The sequence below is a fragment of the Anser cygnoides genome, chromosome 23, assembly GCF_040182565.1.
Source record: "Anser cygnoides isolate HZ-2024a breed goose chromosome 23, Taihu_goose_T2T_genome, whole genome shotgun sequence".
NCBI classification, from domain to species: Eukaryota; Metazoa; Chordata; class Aves; order Anseriformes; family Anatidae; genus Anser; species Anser cygnoides.
In genome coordinates, this window is record NC_089895.1 from 7817921 (window position 1) to 7839289 (window position 21369).

Genomic DNA, 21369 nt, shown 5'->3' on the forward strand with positions numbered 1-21369 from the left:
TAGGACACACACAAACGTACCATATGTAAAAACAGGGGTCTAGGTGTACGTCGGCCTTCTGCTGAGAGCAGTCCTGGCTTTCTGGCCTGCGTCTCACTCGCTAACAATGTCCTGTCTGAAACGATGGCTCTGGTGTTTCGTACTGGGCTGTGCTCCTCTGGTGTGCATGTTGCGGGGACACGCCACACAGAAAAGTAATAGAAACAAAATAGTGAAGTAGTAAAAAAATTAAATAAAAAAAAAGAAAAGAAAAGGCAATAAGCAAAGTAGTTAAAAAATTAGACCTGAGGAGCCCATGGAGGGCTGAGCAGGCAACTCAGGAGGCACCGCGAGGAGGCTGTGAAGGCGGCACGGGGGCGTCCTCTGCTTGCGGGGGGGGACAAATCCCCGCGAACATTGCATGCACACACCTACGGACAGATGCAGACGTTACACGGGGGATGCAGAAAATAACCGGCATATGTAGCGATGCGCCATAAATTCCGTGGGATTATTGATGTGGCGGCAAACAGCTCGTAAAAGAGCCGCGCGCGGTTCTCCCACTTCAGGCGCTCCCTTTCTGCAGCGCGTTGGTTGAGGATTCCTGGTAGTGCTGCTGCCTGTGCCTGCGGGATGGAGCGCCGCAGATGCCTGAAATACTGATGCTCGGTGCGGCTGCTGCCGGGCAGGGGCTCCCCAGCCGCCCTGGTGCCGCCCCAGCACCACACCGCGGCTCCTGCACAGAGCCCTGGGACCGTGCCCTTGGAGTCAGCTTTCCGCAGGGCCTCGCTGTGCAGGGAAAATACCTTAAAAACCGAGTCAGCTCTTGCCTGCACAGTCTACATAAACTGAGTGCTGGCAGGTTGTTCCCTAACTCTGCAAATCCAGGCAAAACCTCGACACTTCACTGACTTACTACTAGACGTAGTGCTGGCGTGGGTCGGGCTCATAGAAAGCTGCGCCTGCTCTCTCCTGCGCAGGTGTGAACAGGAGGAGATGCAGGCTCTCCCAAACTGCCGTGCTTTTCCCCAGGTTTTAACAGGGAAATCTGATCTTGTGCGCCGAGCAGAGGTTCCTTTCTGACAGCCAAATTAATATTCATTATTCATTAGGGAAGAAAACGCTGAGCTGTTTATCGTTGCTTCATTAGATTTAGCCAAATACAGGCTAAACATAATTGCTTGCACAAACTCCTGTGGCAAGGCTTACAATTCATAGTCAAAAAGGAAAATCTAGGGACCCTGCATGGGCACGCGTGCAGGCAGCTAAAACCGAGCAGACACGGGCTTTAAGAAGTATTTCTCCAGTCTTTGTCATCTCCTGTTCTGTTTGTTTATAACCAGAGAGAAAACATAAACTAACCACTAGCAGCAGACACACCAAGCTGCTCTCTTTTTGTCTAGCCATTTTGCAGTTCCAGAAAGAGAAGTGCTGGCTCAGAAAGCAGCTCAAAATTCATAAAGAGGCACATCCAAAGCTTGGCGAAACTATTGATAACTGCGTTTTTCCTGTCTTTCCTCAACATTTCCATGAGTGCGGCATCGTCTGGCTGGAGTTCAGGCTCACATCTCTCCCCATAAAGGTGGGGGAAATAAAGCAGGGGAAGAAAAAAAATCCTTATTTTCTCTATTTAACTACAGTTGTATTTTGTTCTGTTTTATTACAACTGTGCCCGTGGTGGAACTAGAGGAGGCAGGGCTTCACACGAGCCCACACAGGGATGGAGCAAAGCGGGGCCGGCAGCATCCACCAGCGCCCACGCTCGGTTTTAGGGATGGGGAACTGAAACCCAGGCTCTCTCCTGGCTCCCAATTCTCGCTTCCCACACTTAATTAAACTAATCAAGGCTTCCCCCTCCTCCTCAGCTTCCCTGCCAATAAAAGCAGCAGCACAGGGCCAGGTGATGGATGCAGTGCCCTGGGAAGCTGCGTCTGACCCCAGCCCTGCGGAGGAGCCGCTGCCCTCGGGTGCTGTGCGGATGGTAGGTCAGCTCTCCTCCTCCCCGGGTCTTGACCAGAACTAAATACCTACGAAAGGCACGTGAAGGGAAAGCAAAGGCTGTTCTCTGCCTTTCAGATCCACTTGCTAATTACAAAGTGCATTCATTTTAGCACCCTGCTATCCCGTAATTGATGTTGGATACCTCTCACAATGAGCCTGATTTAAATGTATACATGTTTCTCCTTCTCCTGAAACCCTGCTGGCTGTGAGACACCTAATTAACAGCAGAGCTTTCAAAGTCTCCCTAACAAATGCATCTCTGTGTTTCTTAGCACAAGGACTCTCATTAGTGAAGCTGTGCTTTGTGATTATTTATACCCCTTCTATAATTAAAAATTCTGAAAGCTAATTACAATTATCCATCAGTTTTTCAACATGCCAGGACTGGAGATCTTAACCTTTTTATGCCGTTGTTTTTTTACGAGCATCCCCTTGTCCTTGAGGCAGGGGCGTGCGCCTGCCCCCTCCCAGCCCGCGCCTGCAGCCTCCTCTTCAGCCGCTTTCCTCTTTCCCTTCACACTTCACAGCCGTCTGTTTATTTGTTTTCATTATGTGCTTTACTTCGTTGTTGCCAGCAGTGGTGTTTGCTTGGGTAGCTGAAAGCGGAGGAAAAGGGCAGCGATGCTGCGGGGGCTGGCTCTTGGGGCGCAGCCCCAGCGCTGCCCGAGCGGGGCTGCGGAGCGGGGGCACAGCGTGCGGCTGCGATCGCGATTCCCCCCGTAATATTGGTTGGCCCACGTGGTGCTTTCTTTGTGGGTTTAGGCCAATTATTCCTATTGCCATGGCAACCCAGAAGTTAAGCTTTCCCTGCTCCTGGGCACCCAGGCTGTCTGCCCTGACCTGGCGTCGGTGGCAAGAGCCAAGCGGGTGCCTTGGCAGGGACGTGGGGCTGGGCACCCATGGGCGCGCTCACGATGCTTGGGTGCCTCGGCTTTGCACCTGCGTGGGTTGTGCCTCCTTCCCCCCATTTGGGTGGGAGCCGGTGGGGGCATTTGCTCCACGTCCCATGTCCTGCACCAGCACCCAGGCGCCTCGTGGGGCACGGGGCTGCGAAGAACGGCTGCAGAGCTGCACGCGTTCCCTGCGCGGGCTAAGTCTGGGAAGTCGTAATCTTAATATGAACATCTTTAAATATCCCTACTAATGGGCTCATTCTTTAATTTCCTGAAGCAATGACAGTTTCAACAGACCCTATATCAAAGCTAAGATGGGATCTGTCACTGAGTGGCTGAATTATATTTCATCCTTTATTTTTATCAGCTCCACTGACTTATTTATTACATTTAGAGTCTCGGCTGGCTTTTGTCTGGCCTGTACTTTGCTGCTGCTCATAGAGAAAAAGCAATAGTTTATAAAGCCATTTTCACAGTGTCCCCATAATTTTAGGCCATGTCTGAGGCTTCATTTTGAATGAAACTCTGCAGATAAACTGTTATTCATGGTGATGCCTGTGAAGTCCTTGGCAGCCCCCAGAGAACACTGCCTGCTTATAAAGGGCTTTCCCTCAGATTTATTTTTGTAGAACAAAGGGCAATTTTCCCATCTTCCCAGCAGCAGCAGCCCACGTGGCAGATGCCGCTCAGGGTGTTATCTTGCAGTGCTTTTTTTATTTATTATTTTATTGAATATATAATAAAATTCCAGGCCACATGTGCTTTGAGAACAAGCCCTGGGAATCGCCTCCAGCGCAGGAGCTGGGTATGGTTGCTTGTAGGTGGCTGCTCCGCGGGCTGGAGCCGGCCCCATTTCCAGCTGGGATGCTGGGGGTACCCAGGTGGGCAGGGCCATGGGAAAGCCCCCGCGGGCCCAGGCTGTGAGCATGCAGCCCATCACGATTACAAGTATTACCAAGCCAGCAGATCATTTGGTTGTGCCATCCTGGGTGTGTTCCCCGCTCTGCCCTGCCGGCTCGGTGCTGCGCTCACCCCGGGGATGCTGGGCTGGGCGGCTGCACCCGCTGGGCTGCGAGCCATCTGCCCACAGCCAGGCACGAAGACGATGCCTGCAAATGTCGGTGACCTCCAGCCGGCCACGATTCAGGGGCAGGGAATTCTCCAAGCAGAAGAGGAGAGCAATGAGCCGCCCTCTGGGCGCTGGGGAGCGGAGTCGAAGCACGTGAGCAGCTCCGAGAGCATCTCCTGAGACCCAGCAAGTGCCACAGTTAATATATTTAATATATTTTGTGCAGACTGCCAGTCATTAGAAATGTGCTTGTTCTGTCATTGCTCTGAGGCAGTCACGGTGAAGCATTTGTCCTCCGAGTGCATGGGGAAAAATTAGAGTGCCCTGAGCTGAATTGGTCAGCCAAAAATAATGTACAGCTTTATCCTTGGAAGGAAATTGGACATTGATTGGAGGACAGAAGTTCGGCACAATAGTTAAAGCAGTGTGACATTTCCATACATTAGGGGAGCGTGTGCAGTAGGTGTAATTCAGTGTGTAAATCATCGGTCTCTGGTTGCACGCCTTTGTGCGTCTGCAGGAGGAGAGCTCCTGCCAAGAGCCCTCCCCTGGCTCCCGTCCTCCGCGCGCTGCCCAGAGCAGGGCTCCCCACCCCGGGGTGCACCCGGGGGCAGCATGGGGCTGGCTCCCCTTGCCGTGGCAATTGGTGCCCCACCAGAGCGGGTGGGCTGGGGGAATGGCTGTGAGCGGAGCAATGAACAAGTGCGGCTGGTGGGGCTTGGCAGGGTCACCGCGTGAAGGCGTGAGCACCGTATCTCCGTGCTGCCAGCGAGATGGGAAAGGTCTGGGGAAGCAGGAACCCGAAATGCTGAAACCCTGCCAGGTGTGGCACCGCTCCCTGCCTCGGGCACGGTGCTGCGAGGCCAGCTCTGGAGGTCGCGGCACGGGTCGGTGATTTAGTGCTGCAGTGAAACCTTGAGTGTGGAAATTATGGGAAAGCCACTGCAGTCATTACACACACTGATTTATCAGCCATGCAGGGAGGCAGCGGATCAAAGTACCTTGGTGAAACGCAAGAGACTGTAAACCTGAACCCAGACTGACCCATGGGTGCTGCTCCTGCCCTCCACCACTGCTTTACAGCTCAGGTCTTGCACATCTCGATGAGGCACATACAGAGAACTGCTGCAGTTTCTAGATGCACATTTTTGCATCAATAGCATATTTCTAAGTCTTTTAATGTAATAATCTCCTTTAAAAATCTCCTTAGCTCCATTGTTTATATTCCTTCAGTTCCTGTGCCATATGGAATGCATATTACAAGGAAAAAAGCAACTTCTGGCTTAGGTAATTATGAGATTGCTTCTATTGCTGCTGACACAGTGGTGGCAGTGTGTGGGCTTGATCTCTTCCCTGGCTGCTCCTGAAGGAAGTCTGAGCACAGACCCAGGCAGAGCCCTTGCTGCAGGCTCGTGCAGCCCACGCCGGCTCCCAGCCCCAGGCAGCACACCAGGAGCAGGGACGCTTCCTCTCCCGGGGCGGCAGGAGAGCGACCTGTTGCCACTCATGAATAAAAAGCCCATAGAAAAACTCCAGCCACAGATATCCCCGGGAACTTGTCCAGGATGACAATTCCTATCGCCAGTACCAGGCTGGCGGTGTTAACGGCATTAGTTCCGCATGCGTCAAGCCGAAGAAGTGCGAGTTTAGATAGTGCTGGCACTTGCAAGAGAAAATTCCCAGTGAGTGGAACGGCAGCCGTGTTTGTGTTACCGCACAGCAGTAAAGCCACTTTGTGCCCTTGGGCTGTGTTCCTGTAACAGGGGTGCACGTGAGCTGACGCACGTCGGGTCGAGACTGTACCACTGCTCCTTCCCAAGGCCAGCTCCGTGGCGCAGGGAGAAGCTCCCGGCCTCTTTGGTCAGAGGCACGTCCACCCTCACAGCATATCCAAACCCTGAGCGTTTTTTCTCAGCTCTATGAATATTTAAACTAACTTGCAGGATCTCAAGGACCTCCCTATCTACCCTTCCTAGGGATGGTAATGATCTCTGAATATGAAATTAGGAATAATTACGATCCATTCATCCCATTTAATAGTGAGTCAAATAATTCCAGTGCTTGTTGGCAGAAGTTCTCTGGAAGTTTTCTGGCCTGCTGGATGTGAAGCAATTTCGATGCCAGCTGAATTAGCAGCTTTTCTCCGTGCTAGCTCGCGCTCAAGGCCGCCGGGACCCGCAGTGTCTGTCCGTGCCCTGCTGAGGCCCTGGGCTCCCCCTGCCCCTGCCTTGGCTTCCAGCGCTCCCCGTGAGCCGCGGGGCATCCTTGGGGAGCTCCCTGCCCGTGGGGGCTGACACTGCCGCTACACCAGGAGCACTGCGTGGGGCTGTCGGAGGAGCCCGGCCATTTGCTCCCGTCCCCAGCACAGCCACCACCGTGGCGTGCAGAGGTCCGGGGGGGGCGAGCAGGGGGCAGCGGCTCGGGGGGGCCGTGCTGGGCGGGCAGCGCAGCCCCTCGGCTCGGCGCCGCCGGTGGGCGAGCTCCCGGTTCCCTCCCCGCATTACTCTTGGTCTGCGGGTAGCAGCGTCGAGAGTCTCCTTGTTTTCATTTAATTGATTTCGCTCCGCTTTTAATTAGCAAAAGTGGGATCAAACTCCAACTCCCTGGTAATGAGGGCATTGTCTCTAGCTTGTTTACATTTTCCGTTTAAAGTGCGTTGGTTTTTATCTCATTTCGCTTTTCCCCTTCAAACAGCTCGCTAGTAATTACCTGTTCTCGTATTAATAGGTTGCTTTCATTCCATCACCTGTGTTTTTAAAAGGCTGCTGATGGAGTAAGTGCCGGAGAGACTCGTCACCGAGTGACACGAGCCGCTTCTGCGCTCGCCTTCGGTGGGCTCCTTGCAGTGGTGCCGGGAGCCCTCAGCCCGCATCCCCCTGCCCTCCTGGTGCCACGGGAGGGTTCCCAGCCCCCCTGCAGCCCCCTGCCTCTCCTGAAGGAGTTCTGTGCTCTGTTTGATGGGGCCGTTATTGGGTTCGCTCACTCACAGGCACCAAGTGGCCGAGAACAGCGGCTATAAAACAGTCTGGAAAGGCCGAGGGGTTTTTTCTGATAGCTAACTTCCAGACTGCAGCAGTAACTTTAGGAATTCCCAGGCACGTCCGAGGACAGCAAGGCAAGTGCTCCGTTCCCAAAGCTAATATAGATACAAGCAACAAAAGGAAAAAGGAGCTTATGACTAAACATTACCATAGCCTGAAGATCACAGCAGTATTTTAAGCTACTGCTTGCTATCTTTGGACTGTGACTCTCTGATGAGTAACAAAATATTTGCTTTTTTTTTTTCCCCTTTATGGATCTGTCATTCTACTGGCAGAATCTTGTCCTATTGACCCAAAGAACCTCAATTTCAAAGCTATTAAAACCTAATTTTCTATACCAGGCTCCTGAGACAGGCACTAACTTTCATAGAATAATTCATTTCTTCCCCTGGAAGAAAAAAAAAAAAAAAAAGAGAGAGAAAAGAAAGCAACGGTGAAGTGTTGGTACAAAGAGAAGCGCAGGACAGAGCCACGCCGCCTGGAAGAGGCTGCCTGTGTGTTTGCTGCTGATATTCCCCTGCAGTGTCCTTCCAGAAGAGGAGCACAAACGCTCCTCAGAGCGGCGGCGGCGCGGGGCGCGGGCTGTTTGCAGAAGACGACTGCCACCGACTGATAACATGCGGCCACCGTGCCGTCGTGCCCGGCTCTGTGGGCAGGGCTGGGCACCAAGGGGTGGCTGCTGGCCCCCCAGCAGGGTACATGAGTCCCACGGGGGCATTTCTCTTGCATCTGGGCCTGTAGCACCTGCAGAGCAGGACGGGTATCTCATGCTCATCCTGCACCCACGGCTGTCCTGGGAGGTTTGGCACGTCTCTGTCTCCTCTCTGTCCTAGGCTTGTGCTAGCTTGTGACCAGCCCTGAAGTCTTAAGTGGCCAACATCCTATGCTAAAGCAGTGGCCACTTGGCTGGTGATATTTCTGCAATGCTCGTGGGTTCTGATGAACGGTTCGGGAGGGATCACAAGGAGTTTGTGGCTGCCAGCTGAGCCGGTCCCGCCGTACTGCTGGTTCCCTTTCCAAAACTTAATGAAAGGGAAAAGCTTCAAAGAGTAAGACTTAAACTGAATTTCAGCATCTGGAGGAAGGTTTACGGACAAGAACAAAGCAGCATTTCTAGCGGGATGCGGATGCATTTTACCGATTCGTCTCGACAAAGCTGATTTTGAAGGCTAACACCAACCTTGCTGCCAGGGCTGTGCTTACGAATTTCATTACTGATCAAAGCGTGCGAGGAGGAAGGGGAAGGTCACGGCAAATGAAAACATGCAGTTTTCTGGGGCCGGCATCTCACTTTGATATCTAGGGTAACTGATAATTGAGAAAAGACCACAAGGCTGCTGTTTGTAAGAGAGACAAGGGGAGCATTTGCCTGGACAACGAGGGGCACACGGGGGTTGCAGCCGCGCCGTGCTGGGGCTGCAGAGCCCTCGCCGTGCTCAGCCATGTGCCAGCAAGTCCATGGCCTGCCATGCGCTGCCGAGCCGCCGTTTAGTATTCTTAGTCGTGGCAACACTTTGTTGGATAAGTGCTGTTTAAACCCTACAGATAGATAGAGTATCTGGAGTGGCATTTTAAAAGAGAAAATTGAGACAAGATTCATTACAGACACCAGTAAATGTCAAACATTTTATCAACTGTGTAAAGTGCCGTGTTAAGCTGTCTTTTCCCCCAAAGCTTGATTAAAACCATAAATGCCTTTTTAATATTAATATTATTCTCTGCTACTTGCTGCTTGTTTGGTTACATATAGAATCATAGAATCAGTCTTGCAACAGCAAGACGCAGCTCGTGGCTGCAGCGCGGTGCCGGCTCCGCGCTGACGCCTGCCTCTGGGCTGTGCTGGGGGCTGTGGCGAGGGGCCCTGCCGAGGATGGACGCCTGCTAGGTGAGGGAAGAGGAAATGTTTCCTCACCAGGAATCACGCTGTAATCCTGAGTGGGAAGGGAAGGCTTATAGGGTCGTCCCGAGGCAGCATCTCAGCCCCCACTGCTCTCAGCCCACGGCTGCTGTTGCATGCAGCGCTCTTTGATCTCGGCAATGTTTTGCCTCGAATTCTCCAAAGGCAGCATCTCAGAAAACCAGTCTGCACCCAGACTTCCCCCGAATTAAACCCGTGACTCTGCAAATAAGGTGGTGCTTGCAGCACAGCTCAAGTGGCCCTGGCCTGGGTGGGTGGGGGTCTCCAGAGGCACTGCCCCGAGCTGGGGTGCAGCTGCCCCCATCTGCTGTGGGACCCCCTCTTGGGACCCCCGACCAACGCAGCCCCTGCACCTTGCTCCATTCCAGCCTCAGCCCTGCTCAGAAACCCTCCCGAATGCATTTCTGTCTTGCAAGGAGAGTTTTCTATAACAGGTCTTTCTAGCTAAGCTGTATTTAATTAAAAGCTGGCTTTTTGTTTCATGTACTAATTAGCACTCTTTGCTTGCAGCCTCAGAGTCAATCAATATCTAAATCTGTGGTCTAAATCTAGCACAATAATAGCTGTATAAAGTATTTCAAAAGAATCCCAGAGTTGTTGCTGTCGTCATCTTCTGCGTGAACATAACACCAGCAGCACAGCTCTGCCGGAGACGTCCCATGGGGAAGCGAAGAGCTCTCCGGTTTCCCCAAAGACTCTGTGATTTTGCAGAAAATGTGCGCTTTTATGTAGTTTTCAAATAGTAGCGTGCCTCGGAAAGCCGTCTGCGGCGTTTCCCAGGCACACCTTGCTGGCAGGGCACTGCCTGCCCTCCTGCTAGCGCAGCCGTAGCCGTGGTTGCTGCTCCCCTTCGTCCCCAGCCCACCCCTCTCTGCTCTCTGGGGCTCCTCGGGGACCAGGCTCCTGCCTGGCCTTGCAGCATCCCCCCCGCCTCTGCAGCTGAGCAAAGCAACCCAGGCTGCTTTTTTTATTTTTTTTCATTGAGATGATCAGAACCCGCTTTTCAAACAGATTATTCATTACAAAAATTATTTCTGTTATAGATGCATCTGATCCTCTTAAAGGGTGCCGTTTCTGATAGCATAATGAGCTCATGAAAAATACATAACCTGGAGTGTCTCTAGAATATTTATTTATCCAACAAACCTCGCTCGTAGCATTAAACAGCTGACGAGGGTGCGCCGCGCTGCCAGACGCAGGCTCTGAAGTTTGGGGACAGTGCTGGCTGTTCGGCGGCTGCCACCTCCGGAGGCAGGGCCCCGGCCCCGCAGGACCTCGCTCAGTTGTAGGACGTGGATTTAGGGTGTGAGTTGTGTCTTCACCGTGTGGGAAACCTGGCTTTGTGCAGGGATTCCTGCTGCTGCGGGGCATCGCATGCTCTGCTGGCGTCCGCAGCGGGAGCTGGCTGGCGGCTGCAGCCTGGCTTCCTTCCCCCGGTGCCGTTAATAACAGCGCCGCTCCGTTCCACGGGCACGCCGACACGGTGACTTATGCTGGGCTGTGGCATAGCAACAGGGCTGTAAATTAATTTCGTGGGGACTGATAGGTGGAATAAATGATGGTAAATGAATTAACTCTGTTTGAGGATTAACGCAGCCTGGGCGCAGATGGAAATGTGCTCCCTTGCTGGCGTTTTTGGCTCACTCGAGCCCTGCTGCAGTCGGGTGGAGGATGGTGCCTGGCTTAGCCACCAGCACCGGTCCTCTTGTATCATTACAGCATCGCTGTTGTGAATTGATTTCAGAAATCCATGCTATTGAGCAAACTCATCCTTAAAGATTAGTAGTTTACTAAAACTGATGTGTTTACCTGGTAGAGCCATTAACCGGCGCTGCTTGTCCGTGTCCTCTTGCGCTGATGCCTGTGCCATGTACTGTAGGCAGGCCATTTGGCAGAGTTTCTTAAAAAAAGGTTTAGACATAAACTGGGATGGAAAGGGATGAACGGAGAAGCTGAGTGAGCATTTGGGGTGCTATAGGGGTTGCTCAGCTGTGATAAAATAGATGTTTAATTATACTGGGTACGACTGACGTGCTCCCCGTGGGTAGCGCATGGTTCTGTCTCCGTGACTTTGCCTTCGGTGCTTGCACGTTGTCGGTGAGGCCACCGGTAACTGATTTGCTGTCCTGTAACCACCGTGCCAGCATGGGGTGGAGATGGCACGGCTTGCCTGATGTGTGCCTTCCTGGTGGGGTCCCGAGGAAAGCAGGACCCCCCCAGCCTGAGCCCCTTCCTGCAGGGCAAGGGCAGGCACCAGCCCGGGGAGGGCACCGTCCCCGCTCGGCATCAGCTCTGGTACTGCCCTATCAGGCCGGAGTAACAGAGACTGAAATCCCCCACAGTGGATTAGAGTCAGCTTTTTAATTATCTTAGCAAGGTTTTTATTTATTTTTTTAAGTATGGGCTGGGAGCTGGAGGTTAACACGAGCACAGAGAAAACTGATGGCTGGCAAGCTCATCATCTGTGCAGTTATCCAAATCACGCATGATTCACAGTTATATAAAGCTTCTTATATAGTAAACAATCTTGTTAATAAAAGCACAAGTGCAAGGTCCAATGTAATCCAGTAAGTGTGACTAACTGGATTTATAGGCTCACTCTCAGCGTTCAGTGCAGAAGCAGACAGATCCCTCAGATCTTACAGGAACTAATTTTTGTGCAGATCCTCAGCATTGATTGTTCCCCTCCAGAGAAGAGGAATGGCATGGAAATAGGTTAGCAGGATTTTTTTTTTCCTTTTTTCCTTAGAATAAAGCAATGATTATTGGGTGGCTGTAACCTCCCAGGGTGCTTTCATGGAGACAAACGCCTTCCCCTGGCCGGACCACTTGGCACCCTCCCTGCAGTCAGAGCTCTCCCAGCTTTCCAGCTCCGGGGCTGGGTGGGATGGGTTGGACCCCACGTTACCCGAGCTTTTTTCTTTGTGCCATTTGTCGCTCCTGGGAAGGCAGCAGTGGGCTGGGTGGATTTTGTGCACTGTCTGGAGAGAGGAGTGGGCTTTTGGCAGATGGGCAGCGCTGCTGAGAAGGAGGCTTTGAGAACAGGGAATATTTATAGAATATTACAGTAACGGCATTTGCAGATAATTTTGGATATTGAGGGAAAATAGTAGCGTTCGCTTTCCTAGCCATGAAAGGTATTTGTGATGACAAGTTTCCCTGTCCCCTCAGGATCAGCCAAGCCAGTTCCCATCACTCACTTGTAAAACCAAAAAAGATGATTTTTTGTAATTCTCGGAGACAGCAAGTGCTAGTTTTCTGCTCCCAGACAGCACCCACAGAGGTTCCTAACCCCACGCCGAGGCAAGCAGCCTCCTGCAGCCTCTGCCCCAGCCGTGCTGCACTCCCCCTGGACACAGATCGAGGAGAAACCACATTAACTTGAAACCTGCCAGACCTCTGCCTTCGCTCAAGTGGAATAAAATCTTATAATTATGAGAGCGTGCTTTTAATTATATATTTCAAGAACAAGAGGTTCGGTTTTGGTGTTGGCAAGGAGGAACTTGCTCGTTGGCTTGTTTTTAGCTCCAGCGCTTCCCTGCCCGTGCGGGGTGCCGGTGCCAGCGGCGTGGTGCTCGCAGCCCACGGGGGCTCGGGAGCATCCCTCCTCTCCTTCCCCGGCCCCGCCGGTGTCGATCCGAAGGCTGCGAGCTGAGGTGCCATATGTCACCTTCTCCCACAGCCTTTTGAAAGTGCGAAGGGAGAGACATCTGTGAGAGATGGCATTTCCATGCTCGTACCGCAACATATGCTTTTCATGAATAAACCGAGCGCTCTGCTTCAGGCAACAGGTAGCGGGACATATTGCCGGGCCGCCGCGGGGATGCCGAAGGCACGCGTGATAACCTCCTGGCAGGCCCTCGGGAAGGCACGGGCTTCCCAGCACGCGCACGGGCCGAGCCCTCTCGGGGCAGGGATCCCACACACGGACCCAGGCGAGACCCCGGCGGGGGCTCCGGCCTCGCCACGACCGCCATCAGCGTGACGCAGGACACCACAGGGCCGTAAATGCGCCCTAACCCACCGCCGCGACCCGTCTTTCCAGCTCATTTCCCTGCGATCGTTCTGCTGGCTGCTAATGTACAAACCCCAGCCGCTCGCCGTGGGCTCCTCGTGCGGGGGGAGCCGCGGTTGCCTAATTTGCTTTTTCTTTCTTTCCTTTCTTTAAAATTCTGCTTAATGCTTCCAGTGCTTGAGATCCGCAGCATCCCCCCGTGGAGGCCGTTCGTGCGAGCGTGTTGTGTGAGGGAGGGAGGGACTTCATAAAACTTCCTGCATTCTGAAGCTTATTTAATTAAAAACTAGTTTTATGGTGCATGCGCTAATTATAACTTTTTAGCCTCAAGGATCAAAATGAACTTGTTGCTTATAATTCTGTAATTCAGATCTACTCCAATTGGTTTGAATGCTCAGAAATTTTCAAAATAATTCATCTATATAAACGCGCTTTGCTGATATGATTTTTTTCTCATTTAAACTTTCTTTGTACTCTTATATGCAAAAGAAACTGCCTGGGGGTATGTTTCTTGAAAAAAAGCAGGGATGCTGATTTTTGAAGCTATGATGCCGCTGAACAGTAACAATTATCCGTGTTTTTTTTTAATACAGCAGACTAAGATTTCCCACGCCAGTGAGCAATGCAAAAGGGGAAATTGCTCCAGGGAAGCGCTGAGCCATTTTCTATGGTGAAAACGGGGATGATTTCCCTAACACCATCGCTGTGAGGTCTTGAAATTTTAACCTGGGGCTTTCCTTAAAAGCACAGGGTGGCTGGAAGGATGGGCCCTGCGGAGGCTTCGTCCAAGGGGGCCCCTGGGGGTGGCACGGCCCCTGTGCTGCTGTCCCTGGGTCCTGGGGGGTTGGCCTGATCCTGCACTTCCCTCGGGCCCTCCAGCCATCCTCTGGTCTCACACCTTGATGCCAGTTTTGCTGTGGCTAGGCAGCCACCTCCCAGCCGCGCTGCTCCAATCAGCCTCTTCACTTTCACGGACCCATCTTTTACGAGAGTCCTGGGGATGCATTATTTAGGGATTTATTTCTTCCTTCGGCCTTGCCACAGGGGCAGGGGTTGGAAAAGCAGAAGGGCTTTCGTTGGCCCCTTGTTAATGCCCTGTCAGCTGCACTCGCGGCTTGCCCCTCGGCTCCTGCCCTCCCTCCCCACGTGGCTGGGGCCGGCCGCTGTTGTCTGATGCTGGTGGCAATGCCGACAGCCCGGCGGGGCTGCTGCACCCTTGTTCCTCACGTTTTGCTTATTCACGAGCATCCTCTTGGGCTGTAGGTGGATCACAGGCCTTTCTGTGCAAAGATCCTGTTTTCTCAGCTTGTAGTCCCTTTGCCACAAGACAATAATGATTCAAAATGACATCTGCATCCCTCTTGGCACACACGGTACAAATCGTAGTCATTCTGTGTCATAATGAAGCCAATTAGCGCCCGGCTCCACTGGTGCAGGAGCCCTGGGAAGGCACGCTTGGCAGGGATGCTCGCGTTGCGCCGAGCACCGGGGAGCGACCCACGGGGCACCGACCCTGCCGGCCCCGGAGCAGCAGCCCAGGCGTGCAGCCTCCCTCCCCCTGGTGCACCCAGGGGAGGAGCAGGGAGGAAGGGAAAAGCAGACGGGGAGAGGCTCCTGAGCCAAAATGCCAACCGTGGGGAGAGAACAGAGCAAGATCTCCACAGCCACGAAGCACAGAGCCGGAGGAACCAGAGGGGTCTCGCGAGGTGGCGGCACGCTGCGTGCTCCAGCCGTTGGGGTCTCAGCTGCTGCGGTGCACAGGAGCAGAGCAGAGGCCCCGCTGCAAGCACCAGCCTGCCCTGTGCGTGTGGAAGAGACTCTCGTGGCCTCTGTGTTACTTATCTTGGGGCAGACTGGGGGAACTGAAGGGGAAAGAGAAAGACAAGTCTAAATTCGGAGTGGAAAAGGGCGATGCTGAATTCATTCCGGAGAATGGAGCTGGGTCTCCTGAGCACAGGCAGCAGCTGTTCTTCCTGAACATGGAGCGAAAGATTTGAGCAAACTCTCTGGGGAGTTTTTAATTTTCTATCCACTGATTTCAGAGCTGTTTTCATCCAGACGTGCGAGTCAGGGCTCGGGGAGGCTGCGTGCATGCTGATGCGGCGGGAGGCTGCGCGCAGGGAGCCGAGCTTGCGCAGCCACGCCAGTGCGGCCCCGCGACTTCTCGTGGCACAGGTCGCACCTCTCGGCTCTGCCCAGGGGAAGTTTGACAAGCAGAGGATGTGAAAGTGTTTTCCACCCAAAAGCAGCACAAAGAGGTGGTTTTGGCACAGAGCCCAGCAGCTACTGGCTGTGCAGCCTGGTGCAAGCACACCGGGAGCACTCTTGCCTTTTCACTCTTTACTTCTTCAAAATTCCTTATTTTGATAAAGTAGATTGCTTTGGAGAGGAAACAAGACATCTGTCCTTTTTCAGGCTGATTTGGAGTAAATTAAACAACTTTTTCCCTTTAGCATGATGATTTGGGGATGCCTAGTTTTGTTTGCCGTGCCTCCTGAAGCCTTTGGATGAAACCAAAGTGAAAAGTGCAGTAATCAGTCATTCTTATCATCGGTGAGTGAGCGCCCAAAGCAAGGGCACCGAGTCCCGAACTGCTCTCTGCAGCACGACATCCATCAAACGCAGCGGCGTGTGCCAGCAGAGGTGTGGACAAGCCAAGCACACACAAATGTGCATCGGTGCCGAGGGCGATCGAGTCCCCTTGGTGCTGAGCAGGGCTCTGGGCAGAACTGGTCCTTGCAGTGACTGCAGCTGGGGCTGAAGCTGCTTACAGCATTTGTGCATCTCAGCACACACATATTTTTTCTGAGTACTTCTCCAGAACTGCCTGGAGATAAGGAGGGTGTTTGTTTAAAGTCCATACAGAGATGTTCTCCGGTATGAGCGGCGTGCTGTAATCAGAAATCACATCTGCAGAGCGCTAATTGGGGGACAGGAGGTTGGGCTGGGCAGAAACTGCCAGGAGCTGGGCTGGGAGCTGCGGGTGCGTGGCTGCTGGGCACCTGCTGGTGACACCGTGGTGGCCCTGCCGCTGGCTGCTGCCACCAGCCTCTGCCCCTGTGCCACAGCTCCGGGAGGCAGCGAGCTCAGTGCTCCCTGCGAGGGGATTTCGTGTACTCCTGAATCCTCATTCTGCGCTTCAAAGAGTACCTGCAATTAACTGCTTGCTCCACTTCCACTAGGGAAGATGATATTTTTTCTTCGGTTCATTATAAATAAGCATCCAGGGAAATATTAAGTCAGGAATTAAATTCCAGCTACTTAGGCATTGACACAAGAGTACATCATCTGAGTATCTCAGTCTGAGAAATAAGACGACAAAAGCTTGTGTAAATAGAGGAGCTTACGCTTGGCGCTGGCTCCTCGCTCTGCCGAAAGCACCCCCCGAGCCCTCAGATGTGGGGACGGCCACGGATGCTCCCCGGGTGCACAGGGACTGGCCCAGCCCGTGCACCCCTTGGAATAAACCTCCCTTCCAGATGGATGTGACCCGATTTGAGCAGGGGTTTCCATACCCAGCGCAGTGCTTCGGCTGCCCACCAGCCCCCTGCCCTGCAGAGCAGAGCGCAGCACTGCAGCTCGTGCTGTGCAGGTCAGCTTTTAAGTGCATCCTGCCTTACTTCTGGTGTATAAGGAGTTTAAATTCGGAGGGGGGAAACCTGCTAAATCTTGTCGAAAAGCTTGCAATCTGTTAATAAGTAAGTTGCTCATTTAATTAGCTTGATTGTGGTTTTGCTGAGCTAATGTCATTGCCAATACAAAGAGAAAAAAAAATGAGAAAATAAAAAAAATCTCCTGGATTAGCAAAACTTTGATTACAGGTTAGTGGGTAAGGTTTCTTTTTAAAGCCTCGATTATTCTCTGTTGCGCTTGATGGGTACCCATTAAGATGAGGGATAAAGGAAGGCCAGGCTGTGCTCCCCACGCTGTGAGCAGCGCTGGCCTCACCAGTGCAGACCCAGGGCACACCAGGGCTGGTTCTTCGCGTGGCTTGTCAGCGGCACGACCTTCCTTGGGTTGCACGATCAAGGTACGTGAAATAAAGACGGCTGGACCCGATGAAGAATGCCTAGTAGCCATGTCTGCACGTTTGGTTAATGTGGTTGTATGTGCTCTGTAGTTTCTGTTTTATTCCTCCACGATAAGGCAAACTCGGCCGGTGTTGCTCTCAAACGTTACACCGTTTTTATTTCGCGGGCTGCACGCTCGCTCCGCAGCACTCACCGGCAGATGAGTAACGCTTGCCAGCTAACTGTTTTTTCAGGTGGGATTAGAGCTGCTTTATTTCCTCCGGTTGCCAGAAAAGGGCAAATGAGCAGCGTTTGGCCTGGAGATGCTGTCTGGGCACAGCCCCACTCCGTGGGCTCAGCGCCCCTCCTCACCCCTCCTCAGTTCGGCTTCCCGGCTGCCGTAATCTCTTTAGAGCAGGCTCGGCATGAAGATAACAACGCCTTTGATGGCTGGAACCCGTCATGATCATGCACTGCTTGGTCATGTCAGGGATAAAAATAACTTCTGTATTTTCAAGGTGTGCAAACGTCAGCTTTTGATAAAAGCAAAGTGAATTTGGAAGGGCATGGCCCCAATTCAGCTGACTGCCATCAGCCTGTGCAGAGCCCATGTTCAAAATGTGCTTAACTGCCATCAAACAGGCGCCTGTTTAAGCATATACTTAAATGTTGCACTAATTAGGACCTGTGAGAACTTGTGTGGTAATTACATTTTTCCAGCTAAACTGCAGCTACTATTATTTTATAAATAGATGGAGCAAAAGCAAATGTCTGTTGCTACCGTACCTTGTGCTTTAGATTAAGAAACACCAGCTGCCTTAAAAAAAAAAACACGTTTATTATTCACTCAGAACACACTTTTAAAAATCAGTAATAAATACCAAAGTCAAAATATTTGGTTTCTACAGAAAGTCAAGGCTGCTGGAAGACTTCTTAAGGCACGGAAGCTGAGGAGGTGCGTGCTGCAGAGCCGCGGTGCAAAACGAAGGGAAGGGGCACAAACAGTTGGAGATCAAAAGATTCTCTTCCAGCTCAGATTCATGTGGCACCGAGCTGTTGCAGCGCTGCGTTACGGCGTTTCAAGGACACTGATCCCCAGCGTGCCACGGGGAGAGGCGCCCTGCAGCTCCCGGGGGAGCAGCGCGGCTCTGCTGCAGTCCTCCTGGCGGGGTGGTCGGGACCGGAGCTGCAGCCAGGCAGAAGTGGTCTGCTGGTGGGCACCTTGCGATCACCGGCGAGCAGCAGGGGGGCTCAGGGGTGGTGGCATTCCCATGGCAGTGTTCCCACGGTGGCATTCCCACGGTGGCAGTCCCACGGTGGCATTCCCACACGGCACCGTGCAGGCTGAGGCATCGCAGCGGTAGCAGCAGAGGGGACGCAGGGGAGCACGAGGTTACATCGAGCCTGCTCGTTCTCATTATTAGAGTGACATCCTCAGGGGGAAAGGTGGACGGGAGAAGTCGGGGCTGACACGTGCTGACAAGGGAGCTACGCGTAAGGAATGCCCAGATGATTTATTTCTGAAGTAATTAAGGCACTAGGTGACCTGTCCTGAATTCCTGCCCTTGCCACCTGCCCCGGGTGATCAGCTGGAAGTCGCTTCGCCTCTCAGGGCCTCAGACCCTCAGCGGTGACCTGGGCATCGCGGCCTTCCCCACTGCTACCGCGGGCGGCGTGCACGGCGATGCAGCCGAGTCGCAAACGCTTTGCTTGTGGGACGTGAAAGCACTTGGCAGGATTTATGCAGCCGGTACCTGCTCTGACACGAGGCATGTCCCTGCAAGCATTACTGGAAGGTGCTCAGATCCAAGGCTGGAATGAGAGCTGACTGAGCAGCATATGGGTAAATGATTTAGACACTGAGCAATCACGCATTTCTGAAGCACGCTTTTGTTAAAGGCCTAGCAGGAGAGCTCCCCTGGTCTCATAATAAGCCCAGATAGCGTGTTTATGGCTGTGGTACGTATGGCAAATATAGGCGTTTTGTCTGAACACATTTAAGCATTTTCTCCCATCAGGCCGTGGCCATTTTCAGTTTAAACGATGATAACGCTTTTTGGAGAATGAGTTACGGGTATCGGGGAAAGCTCTGTAAAACGAGAGCAAACGAGAACCCTGCCTCGCATCAGCACTGTGGCAGCAGGATGAGCGCCGTCAGACACCGATGGCATGGGCACGTCCCAGCAGCCACCCTCGCCCCGCCGCCGAGCCGAATAATCCTCTTTTCCCCAGCCAGAACAAGCACTTCATAAATATTCATCTGCTCAAATGAAAGCATTAGCCCTTGTTTCCTCGAGTGGAACTAACTGAAAATTGATGATAGTTTTCTGAAAATGCAAGATTATGTACACAGAAGCAATTATATGTAAACTTATTAATTATTTAACAGCTTGTTAATGAGCAAGGTTTGTTCTCGTCGCTCGGGTTGGCCCCACGTTTGGTGCTGCAGGCGACCACGGCTCCACGGGACGGATGGGCAGGTGAAGCCACAGAGCTGGAACGTGTTTCAGCTGCTAGTGTCTGAAAAAACAACCTTTGAACCCAGCTTGTGGGGTGCAGGCAGTGCTCAGGCTCGCAGGGAAGTGCAGGAGCTCAGAGCCCGGCCTCCTGGACACGGCGCGGAGGCAGAGCAGCGCTCCTCATCCCCTGCTCAGTGCGCCTGCTCGCAGCCTTGAAGCATTAGCTGCATTATATGCTTTTGAAATCCTCAGTAAACATGTATAAATGGAAATAATTTGATTTTGTAATGCAAGCCAACCATTCACATTCACACGGGCTGCAGGCCCCTCGTGCAGCGGCCGTGCCCAGCCCCTCGCACCCTGCTGCAGAGCGGGCTGCGGCCCCCGGTGCTGGGGGCCCCTTCGTCACAGCAGGCTGGCAGTCTGCGGCACACGGTGAATATTCTTCAGTTTTATTAAACTTCCCAAACATCTCGAGCTCTGTTATGTGCTATCAGTGCCTAACTTCTTTATTTGGCTGGATGTCAGAGGCCGCAGTCAGGTCAGGTCCTATTGTGTCATAAGCACGGCACAGTCGTTTGGCGGGTGACAGGAATGACGAAATTTTATTCAATAACTGCTGTAGCGCCACTTTCAGAGATATTTTTTACATCATTTTGACATGTGCCAGAACTCAGATATGCGCTTGTAAATTAGTGCACAGCACTCGGCAATTTCTGGCTAATGAATTCCAGCAAGCAATTTTCTTTGAGATTTGTGGAATATTTTTGCATTATGGATAATAAAAGTAAAAACTAATAAACACTTGCCCATGTAAATGAGGGGAAGTACATTACTTACGCTAAGTAGATTATGTGCATTAATTACAAGTAGATTAATTCCATGAGTGCTAGTGGACACGGAAAGCAAAACATTTGGTGTAATTGCGGATGTGGGCTCCTCCACGTGTTAAGCCCCCAAGCCGAGCCCCTGCCGGTGCAGTAAGGTGCAGGACGATGATGAACGCCAGCTGAGCAGCTGGTCCGGGAGCTCACCTGTGAAACACAGCTCAGATGGAGAGGAAACTTTTTGATGGCAGAGGGTGAAGCTATAAATGATCCCATTAGAGGGTAAGTTACATCTTAGCACTCTCATGGGCGCTTTTTTCCCCTATATTTTGTTCCAGGGTAGAAAACCCTTGCTCTTTTTTGTGAATCAAAACCTACAAGTCTGGGGTAAGAGCTGTTCCATCCTGATTCCCTCTTGAAATGATGTTAGAGGAGGAAGAGAGGAATGTTTCACGAAGTGAGTGATAGCAGGGAATGGTAATGATAACAACAGCAAGGCAGGGGAAAGAAGAAAGGGAAATGCTAAAAGCTTTGGCAGGGCTAGAAGAGGGCCCGCAGTGCAGCAGGCAGTGCTTGGTGTGGCAGCAGCAGCTTTGGTCCCTGGGCAGGGGGTGCCCCTTTGGGGTCTGGGTGGCAGTGAGAGGCTCGGGGTTCCCCTCCGTGCCCAGCGTGTCCTTCCTCTGCCCTGCAGTGCTCCTTCCAGGAGCTTGTGGCAATTTGACCTGCCGGGGGGACACTGCTAGCACTTGGGGACATCGCTGCCCAGCTGGGCTGCTGCAGCAGAGGGACAAGGACGGGCAGGAACAGCAGGCGAGGTGCAAGTCGCTGCCTGGCACGGGCGCAGCGAGGCGGGATGGCGAGGGGCCGGCGCGGGTGGGTTCGTGGCTCTGGTGCTGTATGGCAGACACCAGCAATCATCCCTGGGCCGGGAGCTAATCAATTGGTTTGTGCTTCAATTCCGCCTTGCCTTTAAATTTTAGTTTCAAATTAAATGTAATCTAGATTATTTAAATGGAATACAGTCTGCTTCCAGATTGCAGAACCAGCTTGATGGCAGCGTTTTTCCTCATGATCTAATTTGCTTATTCCTAAAGGAAGGGATGCAAGATCTTGTTAATGGAAGTCTACAAAGATTGTGTTTTAATTTCAGCAAACAA

The 21369-nt window shown here is 52.5% G+C and overlaps 1 protein-coding gene and 1 long non-coding RNA gene across 2 annotated transcripts in view; both read left to right on the plus strand.

Annotated features, from left to right (window-relative positions):
• The window catches only part of KCNAB2 (potassium voltage-gated channel subfamily A regulatory beta subunit 2), a 289172-nt gene that overhangs the window by 125222 nt on the left and 142581 nt on the right, over window positions 1-21369 (plus strand). The gene's annotated exons all lie outside the window — the stretch shown is intronic.
• LOC136786881 (uncharacterized) lies at window positions 1782-21133 on the plus strand. Its single transcript, XR_010826419.1, has 3 exons — window positions 1782-1960; window positions 17835-18420; window positions 19316-21133. It is a non-coding gene; the product is annotated as an uncharacterized lncRNA (long non-coding RNA).